Below are 24,892 nucleotides of genomic sequence, written 5' to 3'. Positions count from 1 at the left end.
TTTTCAAAGGATTCCTATTAGAAGTTCATGCAAATTCAGCCTCTGACCTAATGTACCCAGTAGTTACATTCAGGTTTCCCTGCACATATCTACAGAAATAACAGAAAAGAAAAACAAACCCTATTTAAATCCTTGCATTTAGAAGAGCTTGTCTGCCATTAACTAATTCTAAGTGATTTCCTCTTTGTAAATGATCGTTTATTATTTTTAAGAACTACTTAATATTTATTAATAAAATAGGATATCATATCTCTATAAGTGTTCATTTAATCATGACCAATATCACTTACTTTATACAGATACATTTAGTTGCAGAGACAGATTTTGTGACTTTTTATTGTGAATTTATTTGATGGCTGAATTGTGGTCTTAAAGTATTAACTTTCAGCTAGGTAGACAGTAAAAGGATTCTTCTAATACCGCAAGTAGCTAAAAGAAGTGACCAGATGGCAAGTAGTCCATCATTTTGCGTCTTTGTTCTGTATAAACATTGATTTTAAATAGGCAGCTCATGAGTAGTTGTGTAATAATAAAAAGTAGAGTGGAGAATTTATCCTTGCACTCCTAGTTTTCAAATACAACCCACAGAATATAAGAGAAAAGATGAGAAAACATTAAACAGTCTTACTAAGTTTGTTCTATAAATAATTTTCCACCTCATGACTTAGATATACGTTTAGCAAATAGCAAGATCTATCTTCATTGGTTCTATAAGTGTGTTTATTCTTGGTGCAATGGTTAAATCATAACAAATTGTAAATATCGTATACTATTTATTATGCATAATATACATAATTATATATATAATATCTTGGAAGTGTGACATTTGCATAAAAAGTAAGAAATAGTGTTGGAAGGTAATGTTCTATACCAAAAAAAAAAAGTTGTCTCGTACTATATAAACAATAATCAGGCAAAGTCACTAAACGACTCTGGTGGAAACAGATGTAGACATATTCATTCCAGTTTGCACATTATGCATGAAAAAAGACACATGAACACTCTACAAATAGAAAAATACCTAAGTATCTCCTGGTTTTGACTAATAGGAATGGCTATGCTTCTTTTTCAATTAAAACTCTAATTTTACTTTAATTTTCCCACCAAGATATCCAATCTTCTAATTGCACCCGACTCCTCATTAGCATCTCATGTAGAACTTGCCTCAATCTCTATATACTCTCCTGAAATTCATCTTCAACACATGAGCAAGCCAACAACAGCCCTTTATAACCTTCCCAACATAATGAGCCATTTTTCCTCTGATGTATCCTCTTCCTTGATTTAAGTAAACACATAGAAATGTTACCATGTAAAACAGAGTTGTCTACAGTAGGTGGACACAAAAGAGGTCTTGGATATTACACTATTACCCAGTCAAGGGTCTTAATTCCCAGAAGTCAGGGTCCCAACCAAACCATGGTGGAACCTCCAATTTTAATAAAGACCAATAACAACATATCTATAGTAAAACAAATTTCAATCTGCTTAATTGGGATCTGAAAACTAAATCCCAGTGTACAGTCAACTAATATTTAACAAGCAAATCAGGAATTCTCAGTGGGGAAGGAGACTCTCTTTTCTTTGCAGAAATAGAAGAATCAACATTAACATTTGTGTGGAACCATAAAAAGCATTAAATAGCAATCCTGAGGAGAAAAATAAAATAACAACAACAGAGCCAGAGGTATCACACTTCTGGATTTCAGTCTACACTACAAAGCCATAGTAATAAAAAACAGTATAGTACTGGCACAAAAATAGAAACATTGACCAATTGAACAGATTAGGGATCTAAAAACTAAATCCCAGCATATAGCCAACTAACATTTGACAAGCAAGTCAGGAATACTCAATGGGGAAGGAGACTCTCTTCCATAAATGGTGCTGAAAAACTGCAGAAACACATGCAGAGCAATTAAATTGGTCCCCTATAGCACACCATTCAAAAAATTAACTTGAAATGGATCAAACATAAGATCTGATATCATAAAACTCCTAGAAGAAAACGTAAGACAGACGCTCCACAAAAATGAAAAGAAAGCTCTCAATTACCAATCTGTTGAACTGTTAGAATCAAGCAAAACAAAGTCTTGTCTAAATAAGCAGTGTTCTCTACTTCAAATGCGATGGTAGAGACACTCTTCAGCAAACATTGTGAAAACATGGTGTTCTTTCACCTCCTTGCTGTTTATTCCTAAGTATTTTATTTTAGATATTATTTTAAATAGAATTGTTTTCTTAATTTTATTTTTGGATAGTTTGTTGTTAGTGTATAGAAATTCAACTTTTGTTGTATGTTGGTTTGTCTCCTGTAATTTTACTGAATTTATTAGTTCTAACAGTTTTTTGTGACATCCTTAGGATTTCTACAGATAAGATCATGTCATCTTCAGAGACAATGTTGTCCTTACCTTTCTGATTTGGAACATTTTATATCTGTTGTCTCCCTAACTGCTCAGACCAGGACTTTGAGTACTATGTTGAATAGAAGTTCATTTACTATTTGCATGTACAGTCCTGAAACAAAGGGTACAGAAATAAATAGAGAATGTTAAGGGAAGCCAGTCAAAAGATTGTATGATCTGCATATTGCTATAACCACATCAAAAAAATGGTGGGAGGCTGCATCCTTGTCTAGTTTTGGATCTTAGAAGAAAAAGTTTCAAATATTCACCATTGAGTATGATGTTAACTGTGGACTTTTCATATACCACATTTATTAAATTGGGGTAAGTATCTTCTGTACCTAGTTTGTGGAGTTTTTATCACAAAAGAGTGTGAAATTTTGTCAAACAATTTTTTGCATCTGTTGAGATGATTATGTGGGTTTTATCCTTCATTCTGGCCCTGAAAAGTGTAATTTTTTTTTTGAATTTGAGTTCTGAATGTTCTGATGAGTCTATCAGTGTAAGGTTTATATTTAGTTCCCAGGACTTTGAATTCTGATGGTTGTATTAGTCCTTGGAAAAATAGAACTTCTAGCTCTCGAACAGGGAATTTCTACTGACTGTTTCCTTTCTTGGTACCTATGTGTTCAGTGTCATAAGTTCTCACTTTTCAGAATGAAATCTATGAAAAAGAAATGAACATTGGCTTAGTGATTGAATCTTTGAGTTTGTCCTAATGGCTAATGAATTTAAGGTACTTCAGAGCAACTTACTTGGGACAAAATTAGGAGAAGTTTTCCTTAGCATTACTTTTAAATTCATTGTAAGCACTATTGTCTCTCCTAATGTTTTATCTCTAAGAAATGCAGTTTATAGTTCCTTCAGCTCAAAGCTGTAGATTTGGGGGGCTCGCAGTCAGTGGCAGTTAGTATCTGGTCAGGTCCCAGCGATACATGTTTGCACATAAACCATTCTTACTGGCTATTGCAGTTCTCATGGGACATTCACTGTCTGCATTCTCTGTGGGTCAGTCACAAGTGTCCTTCATGTCATTATAGTAAAATTTTAATAAGTATATTTATCTTTGTAACTGATTTTCTTCAACAAGAACATTTTAGAATCTCAGCTTTAGGGGTATTTACATGTAAACAAACAAACAAACAAGATTTTTACTAGAAATCTCTTAGAACAAAAGGAAACACAATCTCAAGTATCCAAGGACCTGCATGTTTTGTTGTATGTTGAGGCTTCCAAATACAATCAGACCTGTAAGTTGTATTTATACAAACTTCCTAGATCTCAGAATGAAGAGAGGATAAAAGGAGCCCTCCTAAAAATAGAAATTCTGTGTCTTGTCTATATATAAAAGAGAAACCATCTTGTTTAACATCATGGCATCATCCTTCTTTGTTTGTATACCTCTGGGATAGAAGATTCTTAACCATGTAGTGTTGATGGAATTGGCAATGACCTAAAATATGTATTTTTGATACAAGTTATGGTGACCCTTGACTTCTGTGTCAAAATGGGTTTTCCTGTATCCAGTCTTACTTCACTTCTTATAGGAAAGAAGATCAACCTTTTAGGGAGATGATTTCGTATCTATTGGTGACAAGCACTTTTTCATTTCATTTTCTTTTAACTTTCTCACTGCCACTTTATCTCTTTTCTTGAATAAACTAAATATTTAATAGTTTATTTTTTCTATTATATATTCTAGAACTATCTAACCAGATAAACTCAGTAACTTTCAAAAGACAGAAAATAAAACCAAATGTTTTTAATTAAATAGCTGGGGTGTTAAAATTTATTACCCAGATTGTAACCCAAAGGAAGAAGTTCAACTACGTATTTAATAATGACTTTGTCTATTAGGTCAGAAATCAGGAAGAAATGATCTTTGTTACTAGACTGTAAAATATGAAGGGATATCATACATTACTTTAAGAGTCTCTGTACATTTAAAACTAATACAAAGATTATATATCATGCTAGAAAAAGTTCTTGTTGTATTTTTATTTTAGCTGATACTTTGAACAAATTAGGGGCAAAACACTTTTAAACTAAAAAACCAGCTTTTTAATGTTTTTATAATATGATCCTCTGTACATAGAATGTGACAACAATGTTTTCATTATATAACACTTGAGTTTAATTTCTCATGGTTAAACTTTTAAATTATATACACTGCTTTTAAAGATCAAGTAAGCAATTCTTGTTTCCACAAATTATCTGAAAGTTTAAAAATATTGCACTTAATTATAAAAAATATTAGTGAAAATAGTTTAAAAGGGCTTTTACTATTGTATAATATTATAATGCTACAATTTATATAAACATATTTTGTTGACTCAAATTATAACATGTCCTTGGTTATCTTTAAGACATGAGATAATTAACAGTAAATTTTATACTTAGATTGCCAAATTAGAAGCTAGTATAAATTATGCATACACAATTTCAAACATTAGTAACTAAACTTAGTTTTATTTTGCTTTTAAATAATCCTTGAGTCACTAAACATAATCTAAGGTTACTATTCATCTTCATTTTCTATTTCATAGATTTTACATGTATTAACAGAATGTGCAAATGCCTTTGTAATGGATATGGATATAAGTATGGATATAGATATATAGATATTTTGAGATTTGAAATGTGATATAAAATGTGTCCTGTTGGAAAGAAAGCACTAGACAGTTCGTGATTTCTTTCTATGTTTTATTTTTCTCATCTGAGAACATAATAATAATACTTCTAGATTAAATTTCATGTTTTTTAAACTTGGTCATATTACATCATTATATGATTTTATTTTGATTTAGTGCTTTACTAATTATCAAATATCATAGCATTCTGTGTTTGCAAGAACAGAATGTAACTGCTGCAATAAGCAATAAATTTGGCAGCACATCCTTAGCATCTACTCAACAACTCAAATAATAAGGGAAGCTACCTCTTAAAATGCTAATTACAGTTTCCAAATACGTACTTCTCTCCCACCCACCCACCCATCCATCCACCCACCCATCCATCCAACAATTTTTAACATTTATTTATTTGCCATTGTGGAATTATATTTTGTCAGAGTTAAAGAGACAAGTAAAACAGAAGAAATGTTATCTACTATGTGAGGCAATAAATGTTATGCCTAAAATTAAAAAGAATAGAAGCAAGATAAAGAAACTCGGAGCACCAAGAAAGGAAGTAACGCTTATTTAATAGAATGTCAGAGCAGCCCTGGTTGAGAAGGTGACATTTGAGCAAAGATTTGAAAAAAATAAGAACTTAGGTTTGTTCATATCTTGGAGAAGAATTTTCCAAGAGCAGGACACAGCCAGTGAAAATGATCCAATGTGAGAACCTGTTGGCTTTATGCAAGGAGCCAGAAGATGGTAAGTGCTCCTGGGATGGAATCTATGAAGGCTAGAGCAGTGAGAGAACAGTCATAGAAATAACTGGGGTAGAGGAATGATGTAGAACCTTGCATGACACCATGGAAAGAAACACCCTTGTAGAAATTTGAGAGGAAAACAGCATGACCTAACAGCTATATGAACAAAACAAAACAAAATACCTCTCAGGTTTCTTTAACTGAACTTTAACTGAATAGTTGCAGAGGCAGGAAACACAGTTTAAGAGGGTTTTACATAAGATTATCTAGGTGAAATTATTTGGAGGCTCATATAAGAATGGTAGCATAAGAGGTGGTGAAAAGTAGCTGAATGTTGGCTGAATATTTATGGTAATCAAAGTAGGGTTTCTCATCCCTTGGTCATAGTAAGAAGGATCTGATGCTGCACCTAATTTTATATACATATACATATATATATATATGTAGGGAACCATGATGAAGGGTATGTGTAGGCTGCCTAATAATTTATTCTGCTCACTATTGGATAAATACCTTAATCATGCCAGTTTTTAAGCTAGACAATTTCCTATTTAGGTCCTTTTCAAGTAATAGAATTTATCAAAAATTTAATAAATTATTATTTGTCAGGTCATCAGCCACCTTGTTTAAAGATTATCTTTGTCAATCTCTAAAGAAAGTTCAACTATGTAGATAAATAATATGACTAATAGTTTGTGGGTAGATTCATGTTCATAAAAGAGCATACTATTAAAAATGTTTAGCTTTTCATTTGATTATTTGAATTGCAAACTGAAACTAATTTGCTCATAGGAGTTGTTCTTTATTTAATAGATAGATAGATAGATAGATAGATAGATAGATAGATAGATAGATAGATTAGTTGGCAAAATCTAATATCCTTGAGGGTTCTTATAGTTTTTCCTAACTAAAATAATGGGTCATTGAAGGTGAACTTACATACAAAATGTCTTAAGACATTACTTGATTGTACCTGACTTTTCTAACATGGTGTTTGCATTTCAATTACTAGATTTATAATAATTATTATGTATTAAACAAAAAAATAAGGAATTTATGTCATTAATCTTAAATATGAATATTGAACTACAAATTAAATGATTCTAAATGCAGTTTCTAACAAACGCAGTACAAATAAACTGCCATCTGTTCCACTTACAATCATTACAAAAAGTAAGGCATAGAGTATATCTTAGTTTTGACTCTTATTTAAGATATTTACAAGAATTCTTTCAAGATATCTCATGGATTCAAAAAGCATACAGAAGCAGCAATAATGGACCATAATAATGACAATACAAACAAAAAGCTGTTTTTATTTATTTCCACTACTATAAAAAAGGAAAAGGTTACATAACAATGCAACTATTTTAGATTTAGTAAACATTAACATAATCTAAGCGTAATGTTTCTTAGTGTTTTTCAAACAACGATTTGGGACATATTTATATTTTCTTTCCCCTAAACTAAAAAAAGCATACTAATGGTAACCTAGATGAGGAAAACCACACATAATATGCACATGAACCTCAGTATCTACTCATTGATTCTTTCATATAATTAATTTTCAATACAGAAAACTTCTGACATCTTTGCAGTTTTATCTTTGTAACTTATGAAGTGAAAAAATAAGTCAATATTAAGATAACTAAAAAATCAAACTTGAAAGTTATGGTTTAATATATGAAAAAAAGTCCCTCAATTTTTTTAACTCATTAACCTCAATGTCTATTTTGGTTTGCATACAATTATATTTTCCTAAGCATTTAATCTATAGATTCATTTATACATATGGATAAATATTATTTTGGGATATCTAATGTTTTTTATCTATTTCTCTATGGGATGTATCATCTGTGATCTCACATACTTCTATTCATGTGCAGACACATAATCCAGTCAAGGTTTCAGTTCCTCTTTCTGCCCATGTGCAGAGCCTTTTCAATCTAGTCTTAAGTTGTGCATTGCAGACTCCTCTTTTGACAAGCTAGCTAAATTTAGGAGATTACAAGTAAGCTAAGAAAGAGATTGCACACTGACTTTGAATTCAAAGGCCATCATCATGATTTCTACAACAAGATACAATTTTTAAACTAGCTAGAATTGATATGGAAAATATTATTTCATGATATGAAAATATGTTTGAATAAGAGTGCATGATGCATTGGATTCCAAGAAGGGTGAGTGGAATTCAGGAACTCAGACTTCCTGTCTGATGCTCAAAATGTACCACCACTCAAAATCAGCTAAGAATTATTTGGGTGAGTAAATATTTTCTGTCTTTTCTTCAGATATTTCCTATTTTGCTTTGTTATTTTACTTAGAAACCCAATAAAGACATAATTTCTAATGCAATTGTAGAATCCAGACCTTCCCTCACTTTGTCGTAATTCTGTCATTTTAAGGAGCAGCCATGCCAATATATGAACAAATCATGGTAAGAGTGATATTAATATATTAATAAAAATAATGGGTTTACAAAGGAAAATTTTAAAAAAAAGTAACGGTGGACTTAGCCTCTGGTTTTGAATCTTAACTTCAATATTTCCTGGATTTGTGACCCCAGAGAATTCACAAATTTTCTTTATTAGAAATTCTTCATTTCTAATGTAGTGGTAAAACCAAATCAACCTCATTGGCTAGTAAAACCTTTTCTTTTTTAATAGCTAAAAATCTATACACAACTTATCAATGCCTTAGTAAGTACTCATAGAACTTTTGTTATCACTGTAGAACTATGACTATTTGTGCTCTTCTCTGTAAATTATACATATATAAAATATACCCATATATACACATATATGTGGGTATATGTATATGTGTATACACACACATGTACAGATATGGTGTAAAGATGCTGGTGTACTGACAGGATATTTTCTTTTAGGAAAATATATATTGATAACCAAGAATGACTTAGAAAGGAAAGATTTGGAATAAGTTGTAAGAAAACTTTACCTTTATTTTATACTTCTCTGCACATTTTGATTTTTTTAAATGTGTGTTACAGAGCATATATGGATGATGTGGCTTAGATTTATTTTTTAAATGATTATACATTTCTAGAATTTTAAAGTGAATAAATAATATTTTTAAAATAATTTATTTTGTATCTGATAAAATAAATAAGCTATTTTTTCAGTCCACTAATAGTATGAATGCAATAAATAGCTATTCTGAAGTATGCTGACTTGTATTTTTTCTACAATAAATAAATAATGTTAAAATTAGACTAGAGCAGATAAGCTAATTAACTTCTGCTTCCAAGTCACATAAACACAGTATAAATAAGTTCTTCAGTACCTGTGAGGATACGTTTGCCAAATAGGAAAATCTTTGGTCCTTTGAGCACATGTATCTTGGATGAAAATAGATTGTTGGTCTGGTTTAGAAGAGAAAATCAGTATAAGCGCTGAGTAGAAATTTGTTAAGCTAATTCTGTGATTGAAAAAAAAATATATGATATTGCTGTTGAATCGGAACCAACTTAGTGAATTTTAAATTTGAAAAAAGTAGAAAAGTTTGAGAAGTCAATAAAAGGAACATTAATCTGTATGTTGCAAAATCCAAAAGCAAGCTATATTGAGTTTTTTTTATCTCTTAGCCATAAGAACTTTATTTGCAAATCTTAGGTAGAAATCACCTTTTATTACAGAGCTTTAAGAGTATTCATCATCTAGTCATACGAAAATAAAATTGAGTTGTAGAGGAGCAAATATGCTTTGTAAAAGATTGTGTGTTAAGTATGTGAAAATGTGTGCAATCTCAGTAATTTCCTGTGGTAACAGTTGTGAAACTTGCCTGTAAATATGAGCAACTACATAGGGGCCACTGTGAGAAGACTAAGTGAGTGGATTCTGCACCTTCAGTCCTGGTACCAGCAGAAAAGCCCAGTTTTGTACCTGGTGTTGATTGGTGCTGCTTAATACTTCAGTTGGTTGAGGATTCATTTATTATTATTTATTACTATTAAATCATTTTATTTGAGAAGTAAAATCAATCACAACATATATATCCCCCTGTAAGTGGTAGAAGATAGATGTCAGAACCTTATATTCTACTTTTCAAATGGAGAATACAATAAATGGGGCTAGGGGAGATTACAAGATGGAAAAATTCATATTAATTCTAATAGTCACAATTAGGTAATTACTGTTTAAAAAACACATTGTCTTCTTTTTATTGCCTTTCTGTTCTGCTTTAGTTTTCTAGCTTTAAACTTTCTTCAAAGGTTTTCTTGGGTTTATTTTACATGAACATCCAGAGTTACCCTTTTGCCTTTACCTTAATATATCACTTAATCTTCCATTACTTTTAGTTTCTTATGTCTTCTTTTGTACAAATAGATTGCAGTTTCCTTTGGAACTTGATTTTTTATACTTCCTTTTTGTATTCTCAGTATTTTTCTCTTTCCTATACGAGCTTGATAAAATCCAAGTATTATCCAATTAGCAAAATTTATTAGTATTTATTCAAGGACTAGCTAAGTGCTGGTCACAGTGGTGACTCAAAAGTGAGTAAGATATCAAGGGTTGCATTAGTTAATTGAGGGAAAGCAAGGGGAATATGGTGACAAACGTGTTACAAATAATTACAATAAAAGTGCAGCGAGGCTAATAGACATTAAAGGGAGGTGTATAAAAAATCTGAGTCAACTTAATTTGTGACTTTTGAAATCACATATATGGAATACTACTGGGCAGGACTGTGCTTTAAGTTTTCTACATATGTAAGTTAACCAAAGAAGTACATGAGTAATTCAGATTGCTTGAGAAAAAGAAAATTTGATTGGTATTAGGGGAATTTCTACTTGTTAGTCAAATAAAAGTGTATTAGGCAAAAAATAATTATACTTAACTATCACATAAAAAGTAAAATAAAGTCATCTCAGTGTATTTCAGTTCTTTGGGATCCAGAATGTTGTTTACAGCTTTTTGTTTCACTCTTCCTGGAGTTCTTTCCTCTTCTCAAGTTATAAGATGGAGCTCTAACCATTCTATCCATGTACCAAGCAGAAGGATGGAGGAAGGAGAGAAGGCAAGGAAACATTCTGAAAATATACCCATGGCTTTTCTCATTTCTAGGTCTGAAATTAGTCACTTTGCCACATCAGCATGCAAGGATGTCTAGAAATGCTACTTCATATGGATAGTCATGTGCCCATTCAAAAGTTAAAGGCCCTTTGGAGAATTTCAGGAAAGTGGAGTGAGGATAGCAATTGTGCTAGTGTCCCATGATAATAGTGGTAATAAACGAAAGAGCAACCAGAATTTTAAAGAGAAAACACCGAAAAGAGGCAGCCAAGGAGAGCCCTCTTAGGATCAGAGTCAGTATATTAGGCTCCACCACTGCCCAAGGCATTGGGCAGATTTGAAAACAATGAACATATTCTCTGACCACATACAGACACCGCTAAAATCAGCAGAAGATTCACTGGTGCAGGAGGCTGAAGTATAACATCTCAGTGTGTTGGCTGTTCAGAAAGCTACTCTGACCCACGGATGACTCCTAAGAAACCAGGATTAGAAATAAAATCGCATTTATTCTTGACAATCTGGAAGAATTTATGTATACGCAAGGCTGCACCCTCTCCACAGTGATCAGAGAGAGAGTATCTGAGCTATCAGTCCCTGGCTGAACACAGGGGAAAAGCATATCTCCTTGAACTGTGACATCCAAGCCACACACATATTCAAAGGTAAGAAGGTAAAAGATCTAATTGGCAAAGGGGCATAGGTGTAACTTTTGACCAATAATTGAATTATCCTGACCTAGAGGAGACCCCTAATTAGACCGGTCTAAAGATAAAAAATGAGGAAAAGAAATCTAGGACATCAGAGGCTGCACTCTGCGGGGAAAATACACATTACAAAATAAATTAAGCCAAATCACTAAACAAATAAACAAATGACCAAGCAAATATACAACAACAGCATCAACCTCTAGGGAGAAGGAGACAGAGGAAACCAAAAGTGTATCTGGAGAAGCAACAATCTATTATCTGAAGTTTCCACATTTCAACAAATATTAAGAGACCCATAAAACACACAGAAAGTGTGATCCAGATAAACAAAAGCTGAGAGAATTCATTCCTGTCACCTGCCTGACAAGAAATTCCAAATGCATTTCTTCAGACTAAAAGCAAGTGATAACAGATAGTGATTTTTTTCAAGTTTACATGCTTTATGTTTATTTATTTTTTAAATTGAAATATAGTCAGTTACAATGTGTCAATTTCTGGTGTATGGCATAATGTCCCAGTCATACATGTAAGTACATATACTCGTTTTTTGAATGACAGAAAAAAGCGGAGAGCCAGTAAAGACAATTATGTGGTAACTGTAAAATACAGCATAATTGCATAATTCTTATTTTTTTCTTAACTGATTTAAAAGGCAACTGCATAAAACTATATATATATATATATATTTTATATTCTTGGACTTATAGCATGTAAAATGTAACATATTTGACAAAACAACTCAAATGAGGTCTGTCAGAACAAAGCTGTACTTGAGGGAGGAAATGACACAGACGGTAAGTGAAAAACACAGAGGAAAGAAAGAGAAATAGAAATCGTCAATGCAAAACAATATAACAAGCTATAAATATGTACTCACTCTCATCCTGTTCTTTAAAAGATGTGAACTTATATAAAGTAAAATGACAATGATATGGTATTGGAAAAAACCACTAAATCAATTTTCGGTTATAATTAAAACTCTTAAAATGTTAAAATAGAATATATTTATTTAACACAAGATGCCAGTAAAGGAAGAATGGATCAACAGAAAGACATTAGACATATAAAAAGCAAAATGCAAAATGACAGCTGAAAATCCAACCATATAAGCATAACAAAAATGTGAATGTCTTAAAATGCCTAATCAAAAAAGATTCAAATTATCAGTTTGGATTAAAAAAAAAAAAAAAACAAAATCCAGCTATATACTGTCTACAAGAATTGCATTAGATGTAAAGACACAAGTAAGTTGAAAGTAAAAGGGTGGAAAAGGATTTACCATGTCTTGCCATGCAAGAATATTTACATTATTACCAGACAAAATAGACTTAAAAAAAAGTTACCAGAAATTAAAAGGAATGATTCATCATGATGAAAGTGTCAATCAATGAAAAAGATACAAAAATGATAAACATATATGCACCTAACAAAGATCTCCAAAATTCTTACAAAGCAAAATTGAAAGAATTAAAGATGGATGATAATGAAAAAGAACATAAAATGGAATATATATATTTGTATAAATGAATCACTATGCTGTATACCAGAAATTAACACAACATTGTAAATCAACTATACTTCCATCAAAAAATGTAAAAAAGTAAGAGAGAAAGAAAGAAAGAAAGGAAGAAATCAAAGATGGAAATTAAAAAATCAACAATAATAGTTGGAGACCTCAAAATCTCAAATTCAATAATAGATAAAACAACACAGAAATAAAATAGTTTAACAACACTGTAAGTCAAGTAGTTCTATCGTATCTATGGAACATTCCACCCCAAAATAGCAGTATACTCATTCCTCTGAAGCACTCATGAAACATCTAAAGATTATACTATATGCTTGTCTCTAAAACAAAGTTAAAATAATTATAAATATTTATAAAATGCAAAATATATTCTTTTACTAAAAATTAAATTAGAAATTATAAACAGAGAGCATTGGGGAAAATTAACAAATATGTGGAACTTAAATGACATAATCCTAAATAACCAGTGTGTCAGAAAACAAATCACATGTAAAAATTTGAATTAGTCAATTAAAAATATCCCCAAAATAAAATCCCAGCCAAGAAGACTTCATGTGTAAAATCTACCCCACATTTAATGGAGTTAACACAAATACTTTATAAACTCTTCTAAAACATAGAACAGGAAGAAACATGTTCTCTCATTCAATGAGGCAAGAGTTTTCCTGATAGCAGAACCAGGAAAAGATATTACAAGAAAAGAAAACTGCAGACTAATAATTCCTGTAAATGCAGATACAAAATGTCCTTAACAAAATATAAAAATAATCCAAATGCTCATCAACTGATATCTGGGTAAACAAAATGTAGTTTGTCATTACAATGAAATACCAGTCAACAATAAAAATGAATGAATTACTGATACATGATGCAATATGGATAAACTTTGAAGACATTATACTAAGTGAAAGATGTTAATGATAAGAGATCACATATTGTATTGCTTCATTTTTAGAAAATATCCAAAATAGGCAAATCTATAGAGACAGAAAATCTATTAGTGGTTTCCTAGGATTTAGGAGGCCAGGAATAGAGAGTGACTGCTAAAAGATAGAGGTTTTTTTGGTAGGTGATTAAAGTGTTCTAAATTTAGTTTCTGGTGATGGTTGCAAAACTGTGAATATAGTAAAACACACACACACACATCAAATTGTAGACTTTAAGTGGGTAAATTTTATGACTGAGTACTGAATCTCAGTAAAGATGTTAAAAAAATAAATAAAAATGCTGGAGTTTTTATTACTGCAGAAGAAAAGCAGAATGATGTTTTAGGGGCAATGAGGTTGTTTACTATAAGCACAATATTCTGAAAAAATACTTCACAGAAAATACAGGTATAATTATGCTTTCTTCAGTTTTGTTCTTCAGAAGCATTTTTATAATTCTGTAGGACTTATATAGCAATTGCTTTTTTCCCCTTCAATCAGAATCTATTTTTTTTTTCATATTTGTTTTGATCAAATCTGTGCTAGACACTGAGAGTATGGAGGGAAACTGTAGGACATAGCTGACACACATGATGTGGAAGATCAAACTTCTTGAGTTGGAGACACACTTCCCAGAACTTTTACTTCAATTATAATAGTTGGTTTGTTATTTAAATAAGTGAAGGAGTGAGATATTGCTTCTTTAAAGCATTTGGATGATAATATATTTCATGATTATTTATGAGCCTCTGGGCTAGAATATAATATATAGGAGAAACCCAAGTAATACTTATTGAATGAAAGAAATCTAGAGCTTTGCATTGAAATCCTGTAAGTGCCAGATAGCATTATTTATCTGTTAGCCAGTTATATAAATGTATTTCAATATTTTATATGGTATGTATCCTCTATATTTAGTAGATAATAATGAAACATCTTACATAAATGAGGAAGAATAAGGGTTTGTGATGAGTTTTCTATCTTTGGTAAAAAGCTGAAGAAAATACCCAGACACTAATACTATCCAGTAAGAATTCAAAATAATTGCTTATACTATGGCAAGCAACCAGACTATTTATAGTAGTGGACTACTGTTTATAGTAGTTATCTATGGTAATGAAGTCTTCGAAAACTTTAAGTGGCTGCCATCAATGAAGAGATACAGAAAGCATCTGTCAAACATGTAATCTTTGAGATCAGCTGTTCTGGTAGGCTCTGTTTATCTTGAAAGAAATCATGCTTGCCTGCTGTTTCTGAATTTTGTTATTTTATCAACAAAATGCTGCTATATGGGAGATAAAAGTGGTGGGAAGGCTTTGAGCATTGCATTCTTGTTTTCAAGATCTGACTCTGACCCTAGTCCTAAGAATAAGAATGTGTTGAACACTGTGCATTATCTTAGTCGGAAAGATAAGGAAATTGTAAAGGCATGGCAAAAAAGGAATGTTGGGAGGGATACTGTATTGTTTAACAGAATAACATTTTCATCTTATGTTTTGACTTCTCAGCATCCACATAAAGATACAAATGCAAGCAGCAGACCTGATCAAAAAAGTGAGGGGCATCTAATCCCAGACATCAAATATCAATTGAATTAGGTAGTGTAACATTTATTTTCCATGAATAGTATAATAACCATATAATGCAAGCAATGTATGTTGACCTCTCCAAGTAAGCCTACCTATGTATTTCTTCATTTGTTTTTCACTTAGAGACATCACAAATTTAAATTCTTGCAAAAAGTTTTACTAAATGCAGAATTAGTCATATCACGTACTCCTTGTATTATCATTAGCAAATTAATCACCTTAATCTTCTCATATGTGAAATCAGAATAATAGTAGCATCTAATTAAAACATTATTGCAAGAACTTAAGTAGATAATACATGTGAAATGCTCGTCCCCCCAAAAATATCAGGACCAGGGTTCTGGTACATGGAAGTAGCGTAGTGCTATAAGAAATACCTAAAGATGTGGGAATGACTTTGAAAATTGGCAGTGGATGGAAGCTAGAAGAATTTCAAAGATTTCTGATAGAAAAAACCTAAATCATTGGACAGATTGTTAGAAATCTGTACTTTAAAGATTCAGGCAGTGAAGACTCATTGACTCTACTATAATCTGAACTTGGATCATGATAATGATGAGAGCGACAAAGGAAACAAAGAACATACTATTGGAACAGAAAGGAAAGAGGATCCTTATTGCCTAGTTGCAGAAACTTAGCAACTCTATTATCCATAATAAAATGGAAAGTAAAACATGTGCCTAATGAATTTGATGACCTAGCTAAGGAGATGTCCAAGCAGAGTGGAGAAGATGTTGCCAGGTTTCTTTTTCCTACTTACAGCAAAATTCAAGAGAAGTGAGATAAACTGCAGAAAGATCTGTTAAACAAGAAAAATAAAAACTAGGATGAAATGATTTGGGGCTGTCTCAACCTCTCCCAGTAGGAAAGGATACTAAAATTTGGAAATGGATTCTGAGCACTGTCAAGAAAGCATGCCTAGAGAAATAACTGACAGTGTGATGGTGTAAACTTTTTCTAAATACTCAGGAAGATAAAAAAAAAAAGTGAGAATATTTAATCATGCAAAGTTTCTTTTTAAGAGATTAAGGATGTGTCTCATAGAACCTCTCAATCAAACCATCATCTCTCTAGGAAACAAGAGTGATGTCCCTCAGTCAGCTCAGCCTGAGCTCAAGACAGAGAAGGGCTTACCTCAAAATGACCTCTTAATATGGATTTTGTGTAAAGAATGAACCTCAGTTAATTCCATGGGAGATATATATAGTTTTTGAGAAAATTATTTCAGCAGAAAAACTGGCAGGATGGGAAGGAACAGAGAGAATACAAGCTAGAAGCTTACCCCAACTTCAACCATTGAACAGGCTGATAACACTATTTACCTACAATCCTTGAACAGATAATTTACTAGACTAAAACTCTCAACAAGCATTTGGGATAAGGAAGGTAAATGTATTTTACATGTGGGACATATGTGAACCACTGGAGGGTAGAGGGTGGACTGAGATGAACAGTCTCCTAGAGTGGCCCTTCATAATCCAAGTTCCCTTATGTTATGTTCAAGCCCTGTGTGATCCCTTCGAGTGTGAGCAGGATCTGTGACTTGCTTCTAATCAATAGAATACATCAAAAGTGAAAGGACCTCTCTGATCAAGTGATTAATCTACAAGGGATTGCAGTAACCATTTTCCTGGAGTCTCTCACTCTCTTGCTCACCTTGACGAAGCAAACAGCTTTGTTGGAAGGTCCATATGACAAGAAACTGGGAGTAGCCTCCAGCTTTTGATCAGCAAGAAACTAAAGGTCTTGTTTCCAAAGCATCAAGAAACAAATGCTGCCAAAAATCATGTAATCTTGAAATAGATATATCTCCAATAGAGTCTTGAAATGATAACCCAGCCTGGTGTGACACCTCGATTGCAGCATTTTAGAGGACAAGCTACATTGTTCCTAGACATCTTGCCTAGACAGAAGTTTTGAGTTAATGAATTTGTGGCCACTAAACTCCTGGTAATTTTTTAATTGCAGCAATAGAAACTGTTACAGACATACTAAAGATTTCCCTGTTTAGGGCTGATGGTCATGGGGTAGCTGAGGGCAGAGAAGACTAAAAGGAAAGGAAAATAATTAGGTTTCTCTTTATTAACATTCCACGACAGTCATTCACACATCTGTAACGTGACACTTCCTAGTGTTTTTGTGCTATTAATCTAGCCATTAGATTATTACCTAAACTATTGTTTCTAACTCCTTTGTTCCAAAAGGGGAGAGTCTAGACCTTTGAACTATATTAAGTTGCCCTATTTGGAGGACAATTTGTATAGGAGGTGCTAAGAAAAGTTAAAATGCATAGTGAAGAAGGGAGAGAGAATTTAGAATGATAATCTTCTTAAACTAACTATTAGGTAAACTAAACCATTCTTTAAGAAATTATTGACTAAATTAGGAATTGCAGGAAGTTATTTTTTCTAAAACATAAAAAGTGGTTTAAAAGATGGGATTTTTTTCTCATAAAATTCAGATATGTTTTGTTAACAGATCATAAGTAAAATGTTAACATCAGTTTCTATCTGTATGTCCTTAATTTTATTCCTGAGATATCTTTTATTAATGTCTAGAAATTATACCTGAGTTCAGTTTTACAAATAATTATAATTAAACTAACATATTATATAAATGTTGCCTCTCCTAAATATATGGTGACCATCCCACCCCTCCCATATCTAGAGCAATCCACCATCATTATTCCTAATTACAGTAATGCTTTCTTTTGACTCTACATACAATCTTTGACCACGTAGAAATTATACTAATCATTTTCTTTCCCATCATTTTATTAAGATGAAAACAAAGCAGATAGGTGTATGGATTGATGAATTTTCTCAAACTGAATTTTCCCATATAGCCACCTCCCATGTGAATAAATAGAATATAGAAAGACCTCAGAAATAATCATAACCCTTGATCAAAAAATCACCCCCTGTCTATCAGCATAAGTTAATTTTGTCTGGTTTTGAACTCTTCATAAATGGACACAACAGTGCCATTTTGTGTCTGACTTCTTTTTTTTTTAATTTTTTAATTTTAATTTTTTTTACTTTTTTTATTTAGTGATGGTCATTTTACGATGTTGTGTCAAATTCTAGTGTAGGCACAATTTTTCAGTTATACATGAACATATATATATTCATTGTCACATTTTTTTTTCCACTATGAGCTACCACAAGATCTTGTATATATTTCCCTGTGCTATACAGTATAATCTTGTTTATTCTGCATTTTAAAATCCTGGTCTGTCCCTTCCCACCCCCAGCCCCCTTGGCAACCACAAGTTTGTATTCTATGTCTATGAGTCTGTTTCTGTTTTGTATTTCTGTTTTGGTTTTTTTTTTAGATTTTTCATATGAGTGATCTCATATGGTATTTTTCTTTCTCTTTCTGGCTTACTTCACTTAGAATGACATTCTCCAGGAACATCCATGTTGCTGCAAATGGTGTTATGTTGTCGGTTTTTGTGGCTGAATAGTATTCCATCATATAAATATACCACTTCTTTATCCAGTCATCTGTTGATGGACATTTAGGCTGTTTCCATGTCTTGGCTATTGTAAATAATGCTGCCATGAACATTGGGGTGCAGGTGTCATTCTGAAGTAGGGTTCCTTCTGGATTTATGCTCAAGAGCGGGATTCCTGGGTCCTATGGTAAGACTATTCCTAGTCTTTTGAGGAATCTCCATACTGTTTTCCACAATGGCTTTCCTTGCTTCACTCTCCCACTTTTAATGATTTAGATGTCTTCTTTTACGATTTTGTGTTTATTCGTTTTGTAATTCATGGCAGTTATCTCCTTTCCAGTTATGAGTTTCTCATTTTTGTTGCATCCTGCTTCTTTTCTATTTAGAGTAGACCTGTCAATATTTCTTTTAGCATGAGTTTAGTGTTGCTAAACTCTTTTAGTTTTTTCTTGTCTGTGAAGTTCTTTATCTCTCCTTCTATCCTAAAGGATAGCCTTGCTGGATAGAGTATCCCAGGCTGCATATTTTTTTCATGCAGGACTTTGAATATGTCAGGACTTTGAATATGTCTTGCCACTCCCTTCTGGCCTGTAATATTTGTGTAGAGAAATCAGCTGAGAGCCTTATGGTGATACCCTTGTAACTCACTCTTTGTTTTTCTTTTGCTGCCTTTAGGATCATTTCTTTATCCTTGACTCTGGCCATCTTGATTATGATATGTCTTGATGTGGTTCTGTTTAGGTTCTTCCTGTTTGGGACCCTCTGAGCCTCCTGTACTTGGATATCTGATTCCTTTAGGTTTGGGAAGTTTTCAGTCATGATTTCTTCAAATACCTTTTCAATCCCCTTTGTTCTTTCTTCCCCTTCTGGAACCCCTATTATGTGTAGATTGGCATGCTTTATATTATTCCATAGATCCCTTATATTGTTTTCATTGTTTTTCATTTGTTTTTCTCTCAGCTGTTCTGATTGGGTGCTTTCTGTTGTCCTGTCTTCTAGGTCATTTATTCGTTCCTCTGCATTATCTAGCCTGTTTTGTACACCCTTTAGGTCAGCTCTCATCTCAGCAAATGAGTTTACTACTTCTACTTGGTTCTTCTTTATAGCTTCTACTTCATTTTTGACATATTTTATATCTTTAAACACTATTTCTTTTAGTTCCTTTAGTACTTTGACCACTCCTTTTTTGAATTCTTGATCTAGTAGGCCATCAATGTCTATTTCCTTGATTGTGCTTTCAGGGGATTTCTCTTGATCTTTTAATTGGGAGTGGTTCCTCTGCTTCTTCATGTTGCTCATATCTCTCTGGCACTGTGGCTTAGGGAGTATCAGTTATCTAGTTCTCCTGGAGACGGTGTGCTCTTAATGATTTTATCGAGAGGCCTTTGTGTCTTTGCCCTGTTTTGCGAAATCAGCTTGCTGTTTCCAGAGACCCTCTGTTGGCACCCTTGTCTGTGCTGCTCCCAGTGGCTGTTGGCTAGCAGATTGCATCCCCTCCCAACACTGGGTCAGGTGCTGAGCTCTTACCCAGTGGGTGGGCAGGCGGGTCACTCCCCCTCCCGATGCCGCAGTCAGATGCTGCACTTGGGCGAGGCATGTGGGTGGATCGCGCCCCCTCCCAGCACTGTGGTCAGGTGCTGCGTTCCTGCCAGGAAAGCGGGTTGCCGCCCACCCGCTCCCGGCAGTTGCTGTGCTGCTCTGTGCAGCTGTCTGCTCCTGCCTTGGGTTGGTGCTCTGAAGGTGGGCTCAGGGAAGACCAGGGAATGGCCTTGCCCCTGCTCCATGCCAAATCTCAGCTCATTGTTTGTCTTGGCAGTGCAAGTTCTCTGAGGTACCAGGGCAGAAAGATCCTATCTGCCTCTGGTTGTAAACAAGTCTCAGTCCTGTCTAGGAGGTTGCAGAGCTCCTGGGTGTGGATTCAGGTCTTGGCCTCACCCCCGCCTGGGTGCTGCACACAGGAGGAGATGGCGGCTGTGGCTGTGCCCCGTCTCTCTTCTTGCAAGAAGCACCAGTAATGGCGGCACAGGTCTGAGGAGAAAAAGGCTATGGTGCCTCTCACCCCCAGGGCACACTAGCCATGTTGCTTTGCTTTTTTCGCAATTTATGGGGGACCAAGTTTGTTCTGTTCCATATCCCCTCCCAGCCATGGTGTACAGCACCCTGCAGTTCCCTGGGGCTGCCTCAATGCAGCTGCCCCAGTCCTCTGCCTGGCTCAGGTGGCCTGTCCTGGCCCCAGCTGCCGGCTCGCATCTCGGACTGTGTGTCACAGGGACCCTTTGTGCCCGTTTAACTCAGTTCTGTCGGTCAAGGGGTGCTCAGGGCAGGTCTGAGCCTCGGAGGCTCCCTCTCCGTCCCGCTGGCGTCTCCGTTGGAGAGGGGAGCCCCGGTGAATGAGCGCCAGTCCTCCTTTGCTACTCCCTCCCCACAGGATTGGTCCTGCATTGTTTTGCTTTTTTTTCTTTCTTTTTTCCTTTTCTCCTACAAGATTTTTGGCGTCTTTGCCTTTGAAGAGGGCGATGTTCTGTCAGAGTTCAGCAGGTGCTCTAGTTGGCTGAGTAGGTCCGTAGATGTGAATTTTGGTGTATTTGTGGGAGAGGGTGAGCTATAAGTGTCCTTCTACTCCGCCATCTTGCTCCTCCTCCTGTGTCTGACTTCTTTCATGCAGCTTTATTTTGGCAAGAGTCATCCAAATGTGCTGAATGTACTGATAGTTTCTTCATCTTCATTGTGTTACTGCAGCATAATATAGGTATCTGTTTTCTGTCAGTGGGCACTGAAGCAGTCTCCAGGTGAGGGTTATTATGAATAGGACTATTCTGAACATTCTTGAATATGTCCACTGGTGTATGTATGTGCTTATTCCTTTTGAGAGTAATCGGGAGGTTTTTTTTTTTTGCAAAGGTGTAGATTATGCAAATATGCCTTTTTAATGGATACTAGCAATTTTGCAAACCATACTACTTTACACTCCCAAACACCATGTTTCTGAATACAGGTCATGCCACATTCACCAAAATTTGCATCTGTTTGTTTTTATTGAAATATAGCTGATTTAAAATATTGTGTTAATTTCAGGTGTACAGCAAAGTAATTCAGTTTCTTATGTAAATATATATGTAAATATCTACTTTTTTTTGCTTTGATTCTTTTCTATTATAGTTTATTATAAGATATTGAATATAGTTCCCTGTGCTATACAGTAAGACCTTGTTGTTTATCTATTTTATATATGGCAATGTACATCTGTTAATCCTAGACTCCCAGTTTATCCCTCCCCAACCCCTTTCCCTTTGATAACCATAAGTTTGTTTCCTATATCTGTGAGTCTGTTTCTGTTTTGTAAATAAGTTCATTTGTACTATTTTTTTAGATTCCACATATAAGTGATATTATATAATATTTGTCTTTCTCTGACTTACTTCATTTGTATGATATTGTCTAGATCCATCCAGGTTGCTACAAATGACATTATTTCATTCTTTTTATGGCTGAGTAATATTCCAATGTGTGTGTGAATATATATATACACACATATATACATATGTATATATACCACACTTCTTTATCCATTCATCTCTTGGTGGACACTTAGTTTCCTTCCATGTCTTGGCTATTATAAGTAGGGCTGAACATTGGGATAAAATGTATATCTTCTTAATGACTAATACAACTGTTCAGTTTTTCATAAGTTTCTCAACCATTTGGATACCTCAGAATATTTAAGTTTTTTGATTTTCTTCTGCTATCTGAAAATATTTTTCAAGACTAGAGCAAGAGAGTAATCTTTTTAACTCCCAAATCATGTATTCTTCAACCCTGAATTTTTTTTAAAGTAAAAAAAAGTTAAAAAAAAAATTCCAAAGGTTTACCCTTTTTACTTTGAGTAACACCTATGTAACATTGACGTGGTCTAAAATTTCCTACACAAAATCTTTTTTCAATTCTGCTGCACGCACACTCTCTTTACTGCTGTTCTCAGGTTGCACCACGTTTTTGTTCTTGCCCTTGTTGTTACTTTCCTTTTAACTTAGTTTAGAGATTTTATCCTTATTATTTTAATCTTCTGACTACTGACTATCTCAGCAATTACGTGTCTGCTCAATTGTCATGTAACGAGATGCTTTACCTGATGAACTAGGATTCCTTGACTTTGATTTTATTGAGGCTCCTTAACATTTTAATTTCTTTAGTTCACTTATCACTATCTGAAATTATCTTATTTTTAAACTTCCATCTTCAATATTTCTGTCAATAGCAACTGAGTCTGTATCAGGTACATAACAACTACTTGACACATTTTTAATAAGTGAATGAGAAATGGACAAGTAAAAATGTTTAATGAGTTATTTTTATGCTGACCCATTTTTAGTTGTTACATTCTCCAAAAAAAAAAAAAAACTTGATTGGTTAAACTTCTGAAATATTTATTCCACTGATAATTTTAATCTATCAGTAATTTAGGATTTATAGGTCTGGCAAGTTTTCTGTCACAATGAACATGTAAGTGAATGAAGAAAGCTGTGCTGTGGAAAGTGAGAAAAGCCTCATGTAAGTACCTGTGCTGACAGAGTTTATTAAGGAAAGCACAAGATGGTTTATGCAAAAGTGGGGAAACTGAAGCAAAATGCAGGCAATCTTGTCTTCTTTCTTAATTACCTATGAGATCTTGGAAAGGTATTTAACACGATCATTTTTCACATCCTTTTTAGTTCTGAAATCTCATAACTATATGATCTAACTAAACATACATCGAATTCATTATGCCAAGAATATTAGAATATTAACATAAAGGAAAAATTTGCACTACTTGTTTAGCTCTATCATATTTCCTTGTTATTTCCTCTGTTACATATATAGTACTGAAATAATCCAGCTGTTATCAATTCTCGGCTGGTTCTTTAACAAAATATGGCTTTCTTAAGTAACGATAAACCACATAGCTTTGCAGGGGTTCTTAGATTAATCACTTACCACGTGTGAGATGATTTTGGTTCTTATCACCCCACTAAGGTCACATTACTGGCCACATTGACCGCTTTTGAACCCATTGCTCAGCAGGCAGGAGGAGCGAACCATGTTTAATGTTCTTGTTTTATTTCTAGTTCTCAGAGATCTTGATTTTTGTCTCTTTTTCCCAGTTTACAATTATTAGTTTGTGTGTTTGCTATTTCGTATATAAAATAAGTGTACCTGACTTTAGAACAGATTATATAGTTTATATCATGAACTCATCATAATTTCCTGAATGGAAATTATAATATTTGTTTTTTATTTGCTATGTATATAGAGGTTAATCTAAGTAAGTAGAGAGTGAAAATGTGTGGACCTCTTGGTTGGGTCTAGAAAAACCTATTGCATGCGTAAGGCAGTGGATTAAAAAATGTAGATAGCAAGAAGCAAAAGTTAGGTGGGAAAGAAAATAAACATTTATAAATAAGCTTTTCACCATTAATCTAGGATTCTTAGAAAGAGAAGAGAATGTTCTCGTTTGAAACCAATATGCACCTGAGATATCCTTACACTGGGAAAGGTTCTTACTACAAACGAAAATTACAACAAAAATGTTGCATGGAAATCTCAAGTTTTCTTGTTTTTTTTAGAGTTCAATCTTAAAATCATCATTGCCTTTTGAATTTCTTTCTTTTGCCTTTAAGGGGAAACTCCAAAGTTTCCATGAAATTATAACTAAATTGCTCAAGACCCTATGCTAACTCAGGGTCCAGCAAGAAGCAGGTGGTTGAGAAGGATAAGTTCAGAGGATATAATGTGCAACATGGTGACTCCAGTTAGTAATATAATATTGTGTACTTGAAAGTTATCAAGTAGACCTTAAACATTTTCACCATACACATACAGAAAAGAATG

The 24,892-nt window shown here is 33.7% G+C and overlaps 1 long non-coding RNA gene across 1 annotated transcript in view; it reads right to left on the bottom strand.

The window, feature by feature from the left end:
• LOC135318969 (uncharacterized) overlaps positions 1-24,892 on the bottom strand; it is a 58,723-nt gene that overhangs the window by 17,106 nt on the left and 16,725 nt on the right. The window lies entirely within an intron of this gene.

This window comes from Camelus dromedarius, chromosome 2, assembly GCF_036321535.1.
Source record: "Camelus dromedarius isolate mCamDro1 chromosome 2, mCamDro1.pat, whole genome shotgun sequence".
In the NCBI taxonomy this organism is placed as follows: domain Eukaryota; kingdom Metazoa; phylum Chordata; class Mammalia; order Artiodactyla; family Camelidae; genus Camelus; species Camelus dromedarius.
Note: the sequence above shows the minus strand (reverse complement) of the source record. Positions and strands in the feature narration are given on the sequence as shown.